At 42.9% G+C, this 19,228-nt stretch overlaps 1 protein-coding gene and 1 pseudogene across 1 annotated transcript in view; both read right to left on the bottom strand.

The window, feature by feature from the left end:
* LOC133971464 (uncharacterized) overlaps positions 1-19,228 on the bottom strand; it is a gene marked incomplete at its 3' end in the record, with an annotated part of 66,899 nt that overhangs the window by 13,119 nt on the left and 34,552 nt on the right. The gene's annotated exons all lie outside the window — the stretch shown is intronic.
* On the bottom strand, positions 14,590-18,454 carry LOC133970912 (uncharacterized; annotated as a pseudogene).

Here is a 19,228-nt window from a genome sequence, read left to right as displayed (position 1 = left end):
GCAATTTGTATCCGGGGTATAGGGAGTGTGTCTTTAACAACCCATCTGTGTAAGTACAGCCACATTTCCTCCAAAGTTGACACTTGTGGCTCTAAGTTGGAGTTCCTATAAGTCAGCCGTTGCGGTTTGTTGAGTGGACCTGTAAGAGAATGTGTGAGACTGGCGAACAGCTGCTTTTGCTTCTGCATCCGCTCTGTTGTTGTCTTGTGACACTGGGTCATTATTAGAAGTGTGAGCATTACATGTACATACAGCAACCTGTTTGGGGAGGAGGATAGCATCAAGCCTCTGAAACACTACAGCATGATGTGCAATTGGTTTGTCTCTGTTTCCAATTCGTGCAAAAGTCTTGCATATCAACTGTCAGTGTAGATATTCACTGTTTTCCTTTAAGCCAACTTGCATGCTTCAATGAGAGCAGTGAGCTCTGCTGCTTGTGCAGACAGAGAGGCAGGAAGTGGTTGTGCAAACAATCACAGGCTGTGCGGATAGGCAGCTCTGTCAGACAACTCACGTTCGATCATGTAATATATTTATTACAACAGATTTAGTGTTTGGCGTCTAGGCTCCAACTTAATCACTCCCCCATATGATTACACAGGAATGATGGGAGTGATGAGCAAATACTTGTAACCCCCCGTTGGAGCCTACAGGTGGATGCTGGAGAGGTGGAGGGACTTTAAGCAACAGGTAGTGTGACGACCCCTCCCTTTCTGCTAGCATCATGCAGCTGATTACTTCCTGCAGGAGTTGGCAGAAAGGGAGGGTCGTTAGGGCAAGGTGCTCACACCTGGCTAGGCCTCTACCCAAGGTGATATAAGCCAGCCTGGTCTCATTGTCTCTCTCTCTCTCCTAGGCTCCACGCCGCTACAGGTTCTTGGTTCTTGGTTCTTTTTGGCGTCTTCCTTGTACACTCAACAGGAGCACACACATCTCACTCATCCATACACTACATTCACCACTGATGCCACTACTCTCCACACCTCATGCTTTTTGTACATATAATTGTTCAAGTTATAATAAAACCTTTTCATTTAGCACTTTCAATCCTGACTCGTCTCCCCTCCTTGTCACATATGTTGAGCCAGTTTGTGACAAGTGGGGGCTCGTCCGGGATACAGTATTAGGATTAAAATAGCTTAAATTTGGTCTGTACTGGTAAATTGGCCCGGTTTAGGTTGGTGTGTGCTTCCTCCTCTTGCAGACAATGGTTTTTGGTTTGCTTTGTTGGAGTGTACACTACTTGTTGTTGGACATAGCTGACTGTGCGTTGGTTAGTCATCAACTGTTCTGGGAGGGGAAATGTCAGGTTGTTGTCAGTGCTGGTTATTTCTTGTAGGAAATTAAGGAGAGGTATTTGGTCCATTTCTGTTTGTGGTGAAGGTGATTGGATTTGACTGGGGCTTTGCGTTTAGCCCTATCTGGGGTATGTTGGTATCTGTTGGAGCAGGAGTTTCTACCCCCTGTTAGGTTTGGTAGCGGGTTCCTTTAGGGGACTCGTGGTGATCACTTTAGGTGGCGGCGAAGGTGGGTAGAGCTATTAGCTCGGGAGCACCTCTAGGGTTGGGAGAGGGTTGCCAGTCCTCTGGTGGCCTTCTTCTCACCACTGGTTTCGCGTGCATAAGTACCCCCCACCATTAACTGCACGAAGACTAGGATAAGTTAGTTAGCTAGTTTTAATGGTTGTAGTTAATATCAGTAAAGGGGGGAGGCTCCTGTTCACCTGTTACCTCAGGTTTGGGTTTTCTGCGTGTCTCAGTCAAGGTTTGTAACTTGTTAGGCTGATTGTTTTTGAGGATGGCTTCCCTTGTGGAGAGTTTCATCCAGGATCCTTCACAGGCTTTGCTGGACCAGTGCACTAAAGATCAACTTCTTAGGATAGCAGAGCACTATGAAGTTGACATTTCAGATATAAAGTTAAAGGAGAGTGTGAAGACCTGCTTAAGGGATGGTCTGTTTGAGGCTGGAGTTTTGTGCAGGCAGTCTGTAAGCAGTCCAGTGACCAGTGTAGTGCCTAATCCTGGAGCTCTAACATTTGAACAACAGAAGGAGTTGCTGCAGTTGCAGTTAAAACAGCAGTTAGAGTTGGAGAGGTTGAAATGTGAAAAGGAAGTAGAGTTGGAAACTATAAAGCATAAAACTGAGTGTGCCAAGTTGGAAATGCAACAGCATCAACTACAGCTGGTAAGAGAGGGTAAACTTTCAGATATGGGGAGAGTGGATAGTTTTGAGGCCTCAGGGGGCAAGTCTTCCCAGTGTGACCTGGTTAATAATCTCCGCCTGCTTCCCAGGTTTAGTGAGTCTGATCCAGATTCATTTTTTTCTCTGTTTGAGAGGATAGCAGATGCTCGAGACTGGCCAGACGCAGACAGAACGATGCTGTTACAGTGTGTTCTGACTGGAAAGGCCCAGGAGGCTTACTCTGCTTTAAGTGTATCAGAAAGTAAGGTTTATGACACAGTGAAGGCAGCAGTGTTAAAAGCTTATGAACTTGTGCCAGAGGCACATCGCCAGCGTTTCAGATCTGGGAAGAGGCGGGATAATCAGACCTACACTGAATTGGCCCGTGATTTGACTTCCCAGTTTAACCGCTGGTGTGCAGCATCTGAAGTTGTTGCATTTGATGATCTCTGCAACCTGGTGGTACTGGAACAACTTAAGAACTCTGTACCTGAGCGGGTGGCTACCTACATTACTGAACATAAGGTAAAAACCCCGAGAGATGCTGCAGTCTTGGCTGATGAGTATGTTCTAACACACAGAAGTTTCTGGGACACAACGGGAGCAGCTGGTCATAGAAATGACACTTATTCTAGGCCAGTAAAGATAAAAACAGCTAACGAGGCAGATCGGCAAAAGTTTACTCAGGGTGGGCGGAGTTCAGTAGTAAATTCTGACACCTGTAGGTACTGTCAGGCAAGGGGGCACTGGAAAAAGGAGTGTCCAGTGCTGAAAGCCAGGAGGTCCTCTGGTCGGGTGAAACCTGCTGTTATGGCTGCTCCAGTTATAACATCTGAGAGCAGGGCGTTAGGTCAAGTGCAGGCTTGTACTAAGCCGGTAGCTCCTCAGGATGACTACTCTGCTTTCATTTCGGATGGGTGGGTCTCTTTGGTAGGAGGTGGGGTGCAGGTTCCCATTAAAATCCTAAGAGATACTGGAGCACTAGATTCTTTCATTCTTGAGTCTGTGTTACCATTTTCATCCAGGACTGATACTGGTGGATGTGTAATCACACTGGGGATGGGTATGGTTCCATTCTCGGTCCCATTGCATCGGTTGGTTCTAAATTGTGGTCTTGTTCAGGGGGAGGTGTCAGTGGGTGTTCGTCCCCAGTTACCTATTGGGGGTTTGCATATGATTTTGGGGAATGATTTGGCTGGTGACAAGGTGTGGGCCGATGGTCAGCCTAATGTAGTGCAGCCCCCTACGTTCCCCACTGTAGTAGAACCCTCTGTGACACAACTGCACTTGGGTGACATTTTCCCAGCCTGTGCCGTCACTCGTGCTGCCAGTCGTGATGCCCAGAGGATGGTGGAGCCAGAGTGGTTGGAGTTGCCAGATTCTTTGCTGGTTGACCAGTTAGCGGGTTCTCAGGCTGAGCTAGTGGCAGAACAGAAGGCTGATTCCTCTTTAATGGAGCTGTTTGACCAAGTTGTGCCAGCATCAGAGGTGAGGGATACTGCCCAGTGCTATTTCCTCCTAAATGGGCTATTGGTTCGGAAGTGGCTGTCACCTGGTGATGCATCTGTAGGAGAGCCAATCTTCCAAGTTGTTGTCCCTACAAACTGTCGCAATAAAGTGCTCCAGACGTCACATGGTGACGTGGCAGGTCATCTTGGCGTCCGTAAAACTTACCACCGTATATTGCAGCATTTCTTCTGGCCACGCTTAAAGAGAGATGTTGCTCTTTTCGTTAAGACGTGTCATACCTGTCAGATCACTGGCAAGCCAAATCAGGTTGTTAAACCTGCTCCTCTACAGCCAATCCCCGCCATTGGACAGCCATTTGAGCATTTGATTATTGATTGTGTGGGGCCCCTACCTCGGTCCAAATCTGGACAAACATATTTGCTGACTGTAATGTGTCAGGTTACCAGGTATCCTGCTGCTTACCCACTTCGCAGCATTACAGCCAAAGCCGTGGTTGGAGCGTTGACTCAGTTCATTTCAGTATTTGGCATCCCTAAAGTCATACAGTCTGACCAAGGTTCTAACTTCACATCCCATCTGTTTGCTCAGGTGCTTAAACAATTACACATCAAGCATAACAAATCAACAGCCTACCATGCGCAAAGTCAGGGTGCGCTTGAACGTTTCCACCAAACGTTGAAATCACTGTTGCGAGCTTATTGTACAGAACTGTCGGATGACTGGGGGGGTGGGCTGCCCTGGTTGCTGTTAGCAGCTCGCGAAGTTATCCAGGAAAGTACTGGATTCAGCCCGAATGAACTGGTGTTTGGCCATAAAGTGCGTGGCCCACTTGCAGTTTTGCAAGATGGTTGTTTGCCAGAGGATCCACCTCCAAATCTTAAGGATTATGTTAGTGGTTTCAGATTGAAACTGTACAGGGCAGGTGAGCTGGCTAAGCAAAAGCTGCAGAAGTCACAGGGCAAGATGAAGCAACGATATGACCAACGGGCTGAGGCTCGCCAGTTTAACCCAGGTGACCGTGTACTTACTCTTCTGCCTCTGGTAGATTCCCCTTTTCAAGCTAAGTACAGTGGTCCTTTCTCTGTGGTGCGTCAAGTCTCTGATCTAAACTATTTGATTGAAACTCCTGGCCGTAGAAAATCTACAAGGCTGTGTCATGTAAACCTCCTGAAGCCATATCACACTAGTGAGTCTGTGTCTCCACTGCCGAAGAGCTCTCCAGCCAAGCCAGTGTTGGTCTCTGGCCCTGTTTTGACCTCTTCCATGTCTGAACTAGTGGTAGTTGAGGAGGAAGGGTTGGATATTGCTCCAGATGATGGGTTGTTGCGGGGCCGGTTGAAAAATTCAGAGACGTTACAAGATCTAAATATCCTTGTCGGGCACTTAAATGTGGTTAAACGTGATGAATTGATTAAACTAATTAACAGCTATCTATCACTGTTTTCTGATACCCCAACCCAAACGCACTTAATTGAGCATGACATAGATGTTGGAGCTGCTGAGCCCATCAAGCAGCGTTTTTATCGTGTGTCAGATGAAAAAAGGAGACAGTTGGAGGCTGAAGTACAGTACATGCTGGATAATGATATTGCTGAGCCTTGTTCATCAAACTGGGCCTCCCCATGCCTCCTAGTAAAAAAGGCAGATGCTAGTTTGAGGCCCTGCACTGACTATCGTAAGGTGAACAGTATCACTAAACCTGATCTGTATCCACTTCCTCGTATGGAAGATTGTATTGATATGGTAGGTTCAGCCACATTTGTGAGCAAATTTGATCTTCTCAAAGGGTACTGGCAAGTCCCACTCACCAAAAGGGCAAGGGATATTTCAGCCTTCATAACTCCTTCTGGCTTGTATTCGTACACTGTTATGCCATTTGGTTTGAGGAATGCTCCTGCAACATTTCAACGGCTAATGAATCGGGTTGTTTCAGGGCTTACAGGTTGTGCAGTATACCTAGATGATGTTGTGGTGTATTCTGACACCTGGGAAGAACATGTACAGCGTATAGGTGCTCTCTTTGACAGGTTGGTCTGGGCCAACTTGACAGTAAATCTGGCCAAGTGTGAGTTTGCCAGAGCCACTGTGACCTATCTTGGGAAGGTGGTGGGTCAAGGCCAGGTTCGACCTGTGGAGGCCAAGGTCATGGCAGTGCAAAAGTTTCCCCCCCCTACCACCAAGAAAGAGCTGATGCGTTTCCTAGGGTTGGTAGGCTACTACCGCAGTTTTTGCAAAAACTTTTCATCTGTGGTTGCACCCTTGACCGACCTCTTGAAAGCTAAAGCTGAATATATTTGGTCTTCAATGTGTCAAAATGCATTTGACAGTGTAAAAGCCTTGTTGTGTTCAGCCCCAGTGCTGGCAGCGCCACGATTTGATCAGCCCTTTAAACTTCATGTAGATGCCAGCAATGTGGGTGTTGGGGCCGTCCTGTTGCAGGAGAATGCGGAGGGTGTAGAGTGTCCTGTGAGCTTCTTCTCAAGAAAATTTAACAAGCATCAATACAACTATTCAGTGATTGAGAAGGAGGCTTTGGCACTTGTTTGGGCTCTGCAGCATTTTGATGTCTATGTCGGCTCAGGGTTATCTCCGCTGACTGTCTTCACTGACCATAACCCCCTCACCTTCTTGAAGTCACTGCAAAATCCTAATCAGAGGCTAATGAGGTGGGCGCTGTTCCTGCAGCCATATAACCTAGACATCCGACACATTAAGGGGACTGACAATGTAATGGCAGATGCCCTGTCTCGGGCACCTGTGGACCCTTAGTCTATTTATTCATGCTGTCTCTCATTTCCATGTTCTCCTCTGCTCATCTCTCGGCTCTTCATTCCCTTAAAACGCTCCTTTGGTACCAAGGCTGCTGGGTTGGTGAGGATGGAGGGATGTGCTGGAGGATGCAGCCTGGGGGGAGTGCAGTACTGACTGTCAGTTATTGGTAACGTATGAACCATGAAAGATTGGGACATATTGACACTTATTTGATGTATAACACGAGGTGGAACCTCGTTCTTATGGAGGGGGGTGTGACGACCCCTCCCTTTCTGCTAGCATCATGCAGCTGATTACTTCCTGCAGGAGTTGGCAGAAAGGGAGGGTCGTTAGGGCAAGGTGCTCACACCTGGCTAGGCCTCTACCCAAGGTGATATAAGCCAGCCTGGTCTCATTGTCTCTCTCTCTCTCCTAGGCTCCACGCCGCTACAGGTTCTTGGTTCTTGGTTCTTTTTGGCGTCTTCCTTGTACACTCAACAGGAGCACACACATCTCACTCATCCATACACTACATTCACCACTGATGCCACTACTCTCCACACCTCATGCTTTTTGTACATATAATTGTTCAAGTTATAATAAAACCTTTTCATTTAGCACTTTCAATCCTGACTCGTCTCCCCTCCTTGTCACATATGTTGAGCCAGTTTGTGACAGTAGCAATACTGCAGCAGCATTGCGAGCAAGAGTGGTTGATGGGAAATGTCTCTCTGGTTAAAAAGACCACCTGATAAGGTAGCTGTGTATTATAGATGGTTGTGGAGATTGAGGTATGTCACATGATGTATGTCACATGATTGGCGCAGCGCAGCTCGAGTTGCCTGCCAGAACTAGCTCGCAGGCGTCGCCATATTTGCACATCCTCCATCCTGACTCTCAACACCGGTGGCCCCCAGGGCTGCGTGCTCAGTCCTCTCCTGTACTCCCTGTTCACGCAAGACTGAATGGTCATCCCACAACTCCAACAACTTCATTAAATGTGCTGATGATACGACCTTCATAGGCCTGATCACCGGCAACAATGACACTGCCTACAGAGAGGAGCCATGACATCTTGGTGCCTGGACAACAACCTCTATCTCAACGTCAGCAAAACAAAGGAGCTGACCATGGACTACAGGAAGAGACAAGGAGTAGGACACGCCCCCCTCTCCATCAACGGGACTACGGGGGAGCGAACCACTTGACGGACACCATCAGGAAAATGGCCAGACAGTGGCTCTTCCTCCTCTGCAGGCTGCGGAGACTCAACATGGATGCCAGGATTCTCTGCAGTTTCTACAGGTGCAACATAGAGAGTATACTGACTGGCTGCATCTCCGCCTGGTATGGCAGCTGCACCGCCCTGAACCGTAAGGCTTTACAGAGGGTGGTGAAGTCTGCCGAGCACATCACCCGGACAGAGCTGCCATCCATGGAGGACCTCGACACCCAGCGGTGTAGGAAGAAGGCCAACCGGATTAAAGACCCCTATCACACCAGCCAACTATTCTGCCTGCTGACGTCTGGCCAACGCTACCACAGCATCCGGGCCAGCACCCCCAGGCTCAGAGACAGTTTCATCCCCCAGGACATAAGACTTTTAAACTCCTCCAGTCTGCCATAATTCCACTAACTCTGCACCTCACCATATCCCACCATTTTTTTCTTTAGGTGTGTATATATATATATATTGTTTTGATATTCTATTCTATTTCTTTTTTAATTCTACATTTTTTTTGCTTGTGTAATATTTTAAGCACCGCTAGAAGAGCCTGTGACCCAAGCGTTCCATTGCCAGTGACTGCTAAATTTAATAGTTGTGCACATGACAACAAACTCTTGAACCTTTATAAAAACAGGGTGAAACATCAAGACTGACTAGTGATTGATTGATGAGTGTAACAGGAAGACCTTGCAGCTTCGGCTCAATGGTCAGATCACTACCGCTCAGACTCTGGCTCCAAATGCACTAGATGACTGCGTTTGTATCAGGGATATTTTGGCTTATTTCTGGATAGTGGGAGGAAGAGGAGACTTGCTGTCCATGTTCATTTACAGTTTACGTTTTCAAATGTGCAATTCTCTTAAAAGAATAAATGACTTTCCGCAACTGTATCTATAAATTTAAGAAACGTATTACATATCTAGTGTATCTAGTATCAGACATATTCAAATACACATCGGTGTGATAAGAACTACCTAAAACAATATTTAAAAAAAATACTTGACACATAATTTAATTTTACGCATTTTTTTTTTTTTTATGAATAGAAACAAGTGATCCACTCTGACTGTCTGTTGTTGGTGTCTTTGTGTGTGTGTGTGTGTGTGTGTATTTGGAGGGGCAGAGCAGGGACACATTTATATCAAAGCGCTCACTCAGCTGCTCTCGGCTCAGCGCAGACACTCAGTGATCAGACTGGGAATGCTGCTGACATGGGAGAGTCCTCACATGCAAGACAGCAGCTAAACACCAGTGGAAAGTAACGAGTACATTTACTCAAGTGCTGCACTGCATTTGTGTTTTTTGCTTGTGTAACCTTGTAGACAATTGGGCCCTGTTTATTATAATTATTATTTATTATCATTTACTATCATTATTTTATTTCCATATAATATATACTTATTTCTCGATTTCCCCTTTCTATACCATTCCCTGCATTCACATATCGTTTACCTGTTGGTTAATTAAGCTGTCCATTAGTGATTGAGTATACTGGAGTCTAATTGGCTGTATCTAAGGATGCAGACCTACGATTGGGTAGAGGGAAGTAAGCCCCGCCTTTTCACGTAGCTGTCGTCGATGCGCAGCCACACACGAGCAGACGAGAGACAAGCAGAGAAAACTAGTAGAAGTCGTAAAACTAGTATAACTGTAGAAACTGTGTTTATAAAACTATATAAAGCAGTGGAAGTGGAAGTTGAAGGAAACGGAACCGAAGTGAGACCGAATTGATGAGCGTCGGGAGTTTTATTATTTTCGGCGGAGTCTTGGCTAGGTTTTTTGGAATCCCTTGAAACCGTTGAGAGATTGGATCGAATTCCCCTTGACGAAGGGGTGGCGAGCTAGTGATGAAAACACCTCCTTATCCCAAGGAGTGGATCGGATGACCTGTATGAGAAGCATCACCTCCCATCAGGTGAACACGTTCTGAAGCGCACACGTGACCATTGACTAACTTTTTGACTTACGACCTGACATTTTGACTTGAAGTACATTGAACCAAAGAACACTTGCAAGGATTTTATTTTGTTTTTATTTTATTTTTCCTTATGGACATTCCGCAGCCATTTATTGATGTTTAAAAGAAATTGTTTTGAATTGTTCTAATGTTACCGGATATTGATTACTATTGAAAATTGAATATTACTGATTGCACTTGAATCTATTTTATTATTTTTCTAAAAGCCAATACAATTCATCTAAACGTAATCAGTGGCTCCAGTTGATCATTGTGTGTGTCCTTTTATTCTTCCCTCCGTACGAAACTGGTAACTAGCCCACATCTGAATATATTCTATTGCCCATTGTGGTTACACTTGCTTTAAGTATATTATATCTGGGAGTTCCTGTTGTCAAACTGTGAGGACTTTCTGTTTAGCGACAATACACTCAGCACAAACCTTTTCAGTTTATCGATATCCAAAGTGCAGAAAAAGAGAAATAAAGAGAAGTACTCAAAAGGAGCTTTACAACATCCAGTGCAGTTTACTTCCTGCATGTCCTGAATGAAAGTGTCCATAGCACGTTGATATTTTAGGACTTTACTCTTGTGGTGACGTAATAGTATCAAACCATAGACAATAAAGTTGTATGACATGTCAGCACCCAAAAGTGAAGCCAAATAATTTTGAATGATTTGGTGGCTTGCTGCCACATAGATCATAACTATATATAACCCTCATAGTTATTATCACACTGATGTATGTTCAGGTGTTCATGTTTCTGGCCAGCTTGGTTTTAATAAGTGACTTGATCACATAAACAGGATCAATTTACATGATTACCAGCTGATTCTGTCGAGGGCATGTATCAAGACCATTTACTTCAATTTTATAGAATTTGGTGATTTTAAAATGACTGAATTTCAATTAATGAACTAGGTCTATGAAAATGATCTAACTTCAGGAAAATGAAGAATGCTGTGCAAAGCAAAAAAAAAAAAACGATTGATGTTTTGCTCATCTCATTGCTCCAATGTTAAAGAAAATCATCAAATCCTACTCTTTCCAAAGCTCATTCAAAGGTACATTTCTAAAAAGAGCAATTGTTTTTCACCCTGGAGAGCAGAAGGCCCGTGGGTCCATACACCCAGAGACTCCAACTAATCAGTATCAATTACTGAGGATAGAAACAAACGTTCAAAGAGAGAACGACCATTTTTTTTCTCCACTTCTTCTCCTGGGCAAGTTTACTCGAACCTCTCGCCGAGCCAATGCTCCGGGGGCCCTCTAACAAGGCCCTGATTAGGGATGGATTTGCAGCTTGCTGAGTTAATGTCAGATTGGCATAAAGAATCCATGTGGGTGCAGGCCTGGGACCTGATTTACATGGCCCTCTTCGCCTGTCAGGGATAATTGTTTAATGAGAGCGAAGGGCGTCTCAAATCCTGGCAGAGGGGGGGAACAGAGAGGTCTTTAGTCGGAGCTCAAGGTCTCTCTTCTGGGAAACGTGTCGGATCTGCAAGAGAGAGAATCTGCCTCAGCTAGCGTTTACAGTATTCTCCTGTTGAACAAACAATGGGTTGATAATGTAGATTAACTCAAGTGCTTTACTTAAATACAGTTTTGAAAATTAGTTTTTTGTAACTTTATATACCTATTCTTTGAAGTAAATGCAAGCAACTTAAATTTGCTCCACCTCAAGCAGATACATTACACACACGTTTTCAAAACAATAACGGCTTTCTCAAAACTGCACACAGAAAACTAAAAACCTCACACACAAAATGCTGACAGGCCTCGACACTCACGTTGCCACAAGCCTCCTCCATGGCCTGGAGCAGTGGGACCCGGTCCTGTGGGTTCCATTCATATACCTTCCACCTCCAAGCTGAAATTAATTCCTCAATAGGATTCAGGAAAACAGAATACGGTGGAAGTTATTGAACAGAAAAATGTAGGTGGTCGGGGACCTCAACGATGGCCCGATGGCCATTGAGGTTTCTGCCCCGTAGCCTCCTCTTCACCAGGTTGAATCCCACCTCATCAATAAAGATGTACTGGTACAATACATGAGCTGTGTCATGCTCCTGGATCCGCTGACACAGACAGCATGAGAATGCAAGTTACAGTATGGACACAGAGAGGTCAACACAGTGAGCTACAGTGAGACACTGTAGAAAAGGAACAATATTGGATTACAGGTACAATACATGCATGTGTCAGTGCTGAATGTTGGTACTTACAATCACTAACTCTCGCCGTAACTCCTTGATGCCTGTGTTACGTTCAAAAGGGACCCTGAACACTTGTTATATCCACATGGCAGTCCTATGAAGAATACTTTCCAATGTAGAGAGGCTGACGGTCAGGAAATTTCTAAATGTAGCATGGTCAGCCAGGATCCTAGTGTTTATTTGTCTGAGTGTGATAGAGTTGTTCGTACGAACCATATCTACAATTTCAGTCTCCTGTTCGGCTGTGAAAATGTGGTGAAATTGCTCAACAGACCTGAATGTTTAGAGATTTGAGTATTTGTGTGTTGTAGGTTGATGCTTTGAGACTTTACTTGAGAAGTGTGTGCAACAACTGAATATTGTGTGTAGTGTTTTGACAACAAGGTGATGTGTAATTGACATCAGTGTGTAAAGAATGAAAGTCAGAGTCTAATGCAGATAAGGGAGTGTGAAGTAGTGCCAAATTGGGTCGAGCGATTGGTACATGAAGTGAAGGTTGGGAAATGTATGTGTTTCATATGAAAAACAAATATGGTTTTGCTAAATTAGTGTGTGTTCTGCTGATTGGATGTGTGGTTGTGCTGATTGTGCATAGTGTTTTGAAACACCGGGCCCTATTTTGAAGCAATCTGAAAAAACTGTAAGTTTTAAAAAGGTCATAAGGGTTTCATGTCATAAAAGTTCCGATCATAAACAGTTTAGGTCTTAAAAGTATTAAGACAGTTCATAAAAGTATCCTCTGATGTTCTTGTCATGAATTCGTCTTTTCTTTTACTGGACTAACTGTACAGTTACAAAGAGGTTTTACTTCACTTTTCAAAGGATTTTTGTATCAATCAGAAGATATAAGACCTAACCTATTTTTTTTTTCAAGACATACCCAACTGTTGATTTTGGGACCAACCCTTTTTAACTTTCATTATCACCTCTTTGATCCTCAACAAACAGCTGCCCAAAACACATTTACAAGCCAAGTTCCCTTTTGTCTATTTATTGTATTGTACAAGAATAATGTGCAGATTGAATTGTACAATTAATAATACAGATTATACAGATTGGCCATATGATTGTGATCAGACAGTACTCAAAAGATCTTGAATGAAGTGTGTGAACTATGTGTGAACTATGTATGTTTGTGTTTGTGTGTGTGTGTGTGTGTGTGTGTGTGTGTGTGTGTGTGTGTGTGTGTGTGTGTGTGTCCGTGTGTGTGTGAATAGTAAATTCACATGAGATAAGACACAGACACAGGCTAAAGTCTTCTTCGAGGTCTTGTTTGGGGAAGACAAGCATAGTCTCAGGTTTTTTGGCCCTGAGACATATGGGCAGCTACATAAGCAGAGATAATATATAGTGTGGTATAATGGTAACATTTTCCTTTACTTTCCTCGCTTTTGATCAAACAATGATCACAACAGTAGATACAAAACATCATAATAAACATCAGACTCAGGAATTAACAAAGATTCAAACTAGGACATCATGAACATGGTGAAAATCCTATGTTCCTCCCCAAATAAGCATTTCAGGTCATCTGAAGAGATGCAATGCATCACAAAGGTCAAATGTCCTATTTGAAAGTTATTTAGTCTGACTAACAGGTTGAAATAAAAGTCTGAATTACTGTTGCTAGCAACGACTTAGATATGTTGTCACGTTGAAGGGGAAATAAAAGCTGCTGTTCTGTAAAAACATGTTGTTTCATGTTTTATAGAACTAATAACACATAGGTAAAATAAACAACTCACAACTAAAACACCAGATAAGATGGACTCTCGAGTCCCATCAACAAAAATTGCTTTTGAATTTATATCAATCATTTGACACAGGATATATGTTACTAACTCAATAAACTGCATCTTTAATTTAATTGTTAAGAATCCAAACATTCATATTGTACTATTACAAAATTATTGGGAAAATTACTGACTGAGATTTTCACCAAGACACCCTTTGGATAAGAAAAGTTTAATAATCACATCAAATAGAAGCACTTAAATTGATTATACAAAAAATATTCTCAAACATACATTGAAACTCTTAAATATTTGAATTCATTACAAAGTATTATATAAAATTAGTCACAAAAAGTTAACATTCCTGTAAATCATTTAAATGTCTTAAATATCTATGGAGTTAAAGCACAGAAATACAATTATTAGAATTATAAGAATTCCCTGTCTGATTACTAGAAATCATGGAAAGCAGAAGGGATTTGTCTCAGGCAGAAACAAACATGGATGGCCTCACCCACAGGGGGGAAGAACTGTTATCGACATTATCTGCTTGTTTCTCTTTTGCTCATAGGGAACTCAGAGGTGCATAGTCTTAGTCAAGTCTTTGTTCTGCGTCTGTCCAGTCTCAATATGTTTGGGTGAGAGGGATTTGCCCTCTGCTGTGAGCACATAACTCAGAGAAGTTAATTTGGTCAAACAAATTGCAATTTAGATTTTTCACTTGAAAAATAGGCGTGCGTACTGGTGAGTGATGCCATGGAATGATTACTCTTACTTTTCAGAATGATTCAAATACTGGAGTAATGTCTTAAGTGGCTTCAGCTTTTAATGGATAATACTGTTGGCAGGGCCTGAAGTCAGATCTAGGAGTTTTATTAAGCCAACATCATGTTTGCCTTGAGCCCACAGTGTCTTAGGGATTTCCTGTAGAGCGGAGATGTTCGCAACACCTATTTGAGAAAAATTATGATGAGTCGATGACAATAAAGTTGCTAGATGAACTGCTCTCTGTGCAATCTTAGTATTTGTCTTGGACAAAATGTCCAAGACAATTACGGATAAAATGGTGTCTCCAGAAGAGCTTTTTTTTCTCTGACGTCTCCTGGCCCTCACACAGAGAGTCGTGGATCCCCATCCATGAATCCATCTCTGAGCTCCACAGAGTACCTCTGGCCCTGATCAACTGTGAGCCGGCGGTCTTACTGCCTTTTGCCAGACTGTGGCCGTCCCTATAGATGAAAAAGATATCCATGCCAACGAAGAGAGCATTGAGTGCTATGAAACCTCCCCTGGCTGCCTTGGTAAGAGCGAGAGGCCCTTTGGCGACTGCCTGACCAATATCTGGGATGTCTGCAGCCACGTTAACTTTGTTTTTCAGCAACTTAGCAGCAGAGGCAGCATCAACAAATGAATCAAAAGCTTTTCCAATAGCACAACCTTTTTAAAGAATCTTGAAAACTCCCGGAGCCACTCTTATCTTCCTCTGTTCAAATTTGGTCAAGGCTTTACCGATCAGCTCGTCCACACATTTCTGGAGACTCTGCACATCCTCCATGAATTTCTGGAAAACCTTTCTGGCTTTGTTCTGTTGTTTTTTATTTACTCCGATCTCTGTGGCTGTGGTGACAAGGCTGTTGACTCCGCTGGTGATTCCCATACCTAACCCCGTCATTGTCAGAGCGAGAGACACACCTGCCGTCACAGGAATTAATGCCAAGCCAACAATGGAGAGCACACTTCCAGTCGCCCCAACCGAGCTGCCTACCACACTGGAGATCTTTGCCCCCTTATTCATCCTGTCGAGCTTAAAAGAACTCTCCTCCAGGTCATTGAGAAACTTCAGCATCCTGTCCTGTGGCTTGCTGAATTCATCGATGAAGTCACAAAACGGTTCATCTTGAAACAAGAACACCATCCTGAAGTGCTTGTTCATCCTGATTTAGACAAAAAAGGAAATTAAATGTAAAATAAATTCTAATTTCAAAGTTTCGGATGCACCTTAAAGGCGCCACAAACTTAACATTGTCACATTTTCAATACCCTGTCCTTTTGCTAATTTTTTTTTAGCTGATCTCTATTTTCTCCTGGAAATTTTTGGGAATTTTTTTCTCCCTCCTAATGACTATGAATTCAACCAGTTATCACACAGCCTGCAGGGAACTACGCTGTAGGATTCAACAGTTAAATCCTCAGGTTTGGGCAAATACGTATATATATATATATATTTATATATATAGAGAGAGAGAGAGAGAGAGAGTGGATATAAAAAGTCTACACAACCCTGTTAAAATGCAAGGTTTTTGTGATGTAAACAAATGAGACAAAGATAAATCCTGTCTGAACTTTTTACACCTTTAATGTGACCTTTAACGTGAACAACTCAATTGAAAAAACTAACTGAAATCTTTCAGAGGGAAAAATACAAAAAACTAAAATAATGTGGTTGCATAAGTGTGCACACCCTCTTATAACTGGGGATGTGGCTGTATTCAAAGTTAACCAATCACATTCAAACTCATGTTAAATAGCAGTCTGTACACACCTACCATCATTTACGGTGACTCTGAATAATCCTAAATAAAGTTCAGCTGTTCTAGTAAGATTTTCCTGACATTCTCTTAGTTGCAACTTACAGCAAGAGCCTTGGTTCACAGAGAGCTTCCTAAGCATTAAAGGGATCTCATTATTGAAAGGTATCGGTCAGGAGAAGGGTATAAAATAATTTCCAAGGTATTAGATATACCACGAAACACAGTGAGGACAGCCATCATCAAGTGGAGAAAATATGGCACAACTGTGACATCACCAAGAACTGGACATCCCTGCAAAATTGACAAGATGAAAACTGGTCAGGGAGGCGTCCAAGAGGCAGACAGCAACATTAAAGGAGCTGCAGGAATTCCTGGCAAGTACTGGCTGTGTACTACATGTGACAAAAATCTTCTGTATTCTACATATGTTTGAGCTATGGGGCAGGGTGGCAAGACAGAAGCTTTTCTTACCAAGAAAAACATCCAAGCCCGGCTAAATTTTGCAAAAACATACATGAAGTCTCCAAAAGCATGTGGGAAAATGTGTTATGGTCTTATGAAACCGAGGTTGAACTTTTTGGCCATAATTCCAAAAGGTATGTTCGGCGCAAAAACAACGCTGCACATTCACCCAAAGAACACCATACCAACAGTGAAGCATGGTGGTGGCAGCATCAGGCTTTTGGGCTGTTTTACTTCAGCTGGAACAGGGGTCTCAGTCAAGGTAGAGGGAATTATGAACAGTTGAGAAAAAACAGTCAGTTTTGGCACAAAACCTGGAGGCTTCCGTTAGAAAGCTAAAGATGAAGAGGAATTTCACCTATCAGCATGACAATGACCCAAAGCACTCATTCAAATCAACAAAAGCATGGCTTCACTAGAAAAAGATTCATGTTTTGGAATGACCCAGCCAGACCCCAGACCTGATTCCAATTGAACATCTGTGGGGTGATCTGCAGAGGGCTGTGCACAAGAGATGCCTTTGCAAAGAAGAGGGGGCAAATATTGCCAAGTCAAGATGTGCCATGCTATTAGACTCCTACCCCAAAAGACTGAGTGCGGTAATAAAATCAAAAGGTGCTTCAACAAAGTATTAGGTTAAGGGTGTGCGCAATTATGCAACCAGGTTATTGTAAGCTTTTAATTTTTTCTTTTTTCTCCTAAAAGATTTCAGATGGGTTTTCAACTGAATTGTTCACCTTATAGGTCACATTAAAGGTGGAAAAAGTTTGGACAGGATTTATCTTTGTCTCATTTGTTTACATCACAAATGTTTGAAATTTAACAGGGGTGTGTAGACTTTTTATATCCACTGTATATATATATATATCTTTAATGCTTTTCAAACTGAGGCACTGATCTGATGTAAAGTTTGTGCCAATCTGTAGCTTAAACCATTAAAACATGTCCCCCCTCCCCCCTCCAATAGTTCGCAATAGACGAACTGAATGAAAAAACTGTTAAATTAGAAGCTAACCAGGTTACTGAGTCTGTTCAGAAGAGTTATATGATCTGCTGTAACAAAGGTTCCACTCAAGTCCAGTAAGTAGTTTGAAAGCAGCTTACACAACACTTACCTGATCTCATCCAGCTGATTAATATGATCAAGCATCCTCCGCATGTCATCTTCAGACAGATCCACGTCGAAGTTCACCACAGTTTTCCTCGTCATTTTCGAATGAAAGTCACTGAGGGAGCTGTGAAAGACAGTTACACTTACTTCCTGCACTAAATGTTACCCACTGTTAAATGTGTTATATTGTTGCACGTCTGTTCACCTTTTTCCAAACATCTCACAGATTTTCTGCGTGGTCCGTATGTACTTGTCCAACTCATACGAGAGCACTTCCACATTCTGAAGTCTGGGCAGGAAGAAGACTTGTGCATCTCTTTTGAACTTGAGGAGGAGAGGGCAGATTAGTCGTGCCACAGTGATGACAACTTGAACACAATTGGGGCTGATCCCTTTGGGCAGACATAGTGTCTGGTTCTCAGTAAACACATGGAGCGAAGTGACCACCAGCTTCTCCACTGCATCCATGAAGTATTCAAGCTTCGCCAGGCCAACCAAAGTGTCCTTGAGCACGGCATCCAGCTCCTTCTGCAGCTTTGCACGCCTGCTGTCTGCGGTCACTTGGGTCAGCTTGCTCTTCAAATATTCCTTAAAGGCCTTACCTTTTTTCGCTGACTTAGAAACATGGTCGAAGTGTAGCTCGATGCTGTCAACCCTCTCTTTGATATCTATCATCGTGTTTAATTCTGTCTCCCTATGGAGCCCCCATTCAGAGACGTCCTCACAGAATCCTCTTACAGTGTTGATGTCGATGAGGGTGTTTGTGACATAGCGGCACAACACCTGCTTTAGCTCTTTTCTATAATAAGACATAAAGCATCAATCACTTTAGGACATTTCATTTAACTTCTGAAGCAGAAAATGTCACTGAAAGACTGAATGTATCTCCATCATACAATTGAAGTGCCTTTTTGTCTCTTTGTGGATCTTTTGTTTCTTTGTAGATCATTTTTGTTGGTTTGTAGTGGTTTCTTTGTAGTCATTTACCGTGTGTTTTGTCTGTTTTCTATTTGTGGTGACAATGTATCTCTTTGTGGTTGTTGTGTGTCTGTGCTTGTAGTCGCTTTATGTCTCGTGTATGCTATGTTGTCACTTTGTTAACTTGGTGGTTGTTTTGTTTCTCTTCTTCTTTGTGTGGTGTATTGGCAAGTGGCAAAATAGCATTACCACTATCTTTGTGGTTGTGTCTTTTTGTTGTTGTTTTTGTTTCTTTTTGTGGTCATTCTGTCTCTGTCTCTGTTTACTATTCGGTATTATGTGTCTTTATAGTCAATTGTTTTGTGTGTTTTTTTGGTGTTTTCATCTCTCTGTCGTTGTTTGGTAGTTTTTAGTCTATTTGTGTGTCTGTAATAGGGGAAAAGCAGGTTCTGAATGCAGGAGACAGTAAAATAACTAAGAAAAATTCGGCAGAAATAATACTACAAAAGTGAAATAGGATTCCTAAAAAAAAGATCCAAAATCAACATCCAATGAAACACTAAGGGAACAGGAAAAAACAACACGCCACAAGGCATATGTCCAAGAAGTCACTGGAAAAATGACAGCGAATAAATAGCATATTTTCTAAATTAAACAGGAAACGCAAAA

This window comes from Platichthys flesus, chromosome 16 (assembly GCF_949316205.1).
Source record: "Platichthys flesus chromosome 16, fPlaFle2.1, whole genome shotgun sequence".
NCBI classification, from domain to species: domain Eukaryota; kingdom Metazoa; phylum Chordata; class Actinopteri; order Pleuronectiformes; family Pleuronectidae; genus Platichthys; species Platichthys flesus.
Note: the sequence above shows the minus strand (reverse complement) of the source record. Positions and strands in the feature narration are given on the sequence as shown.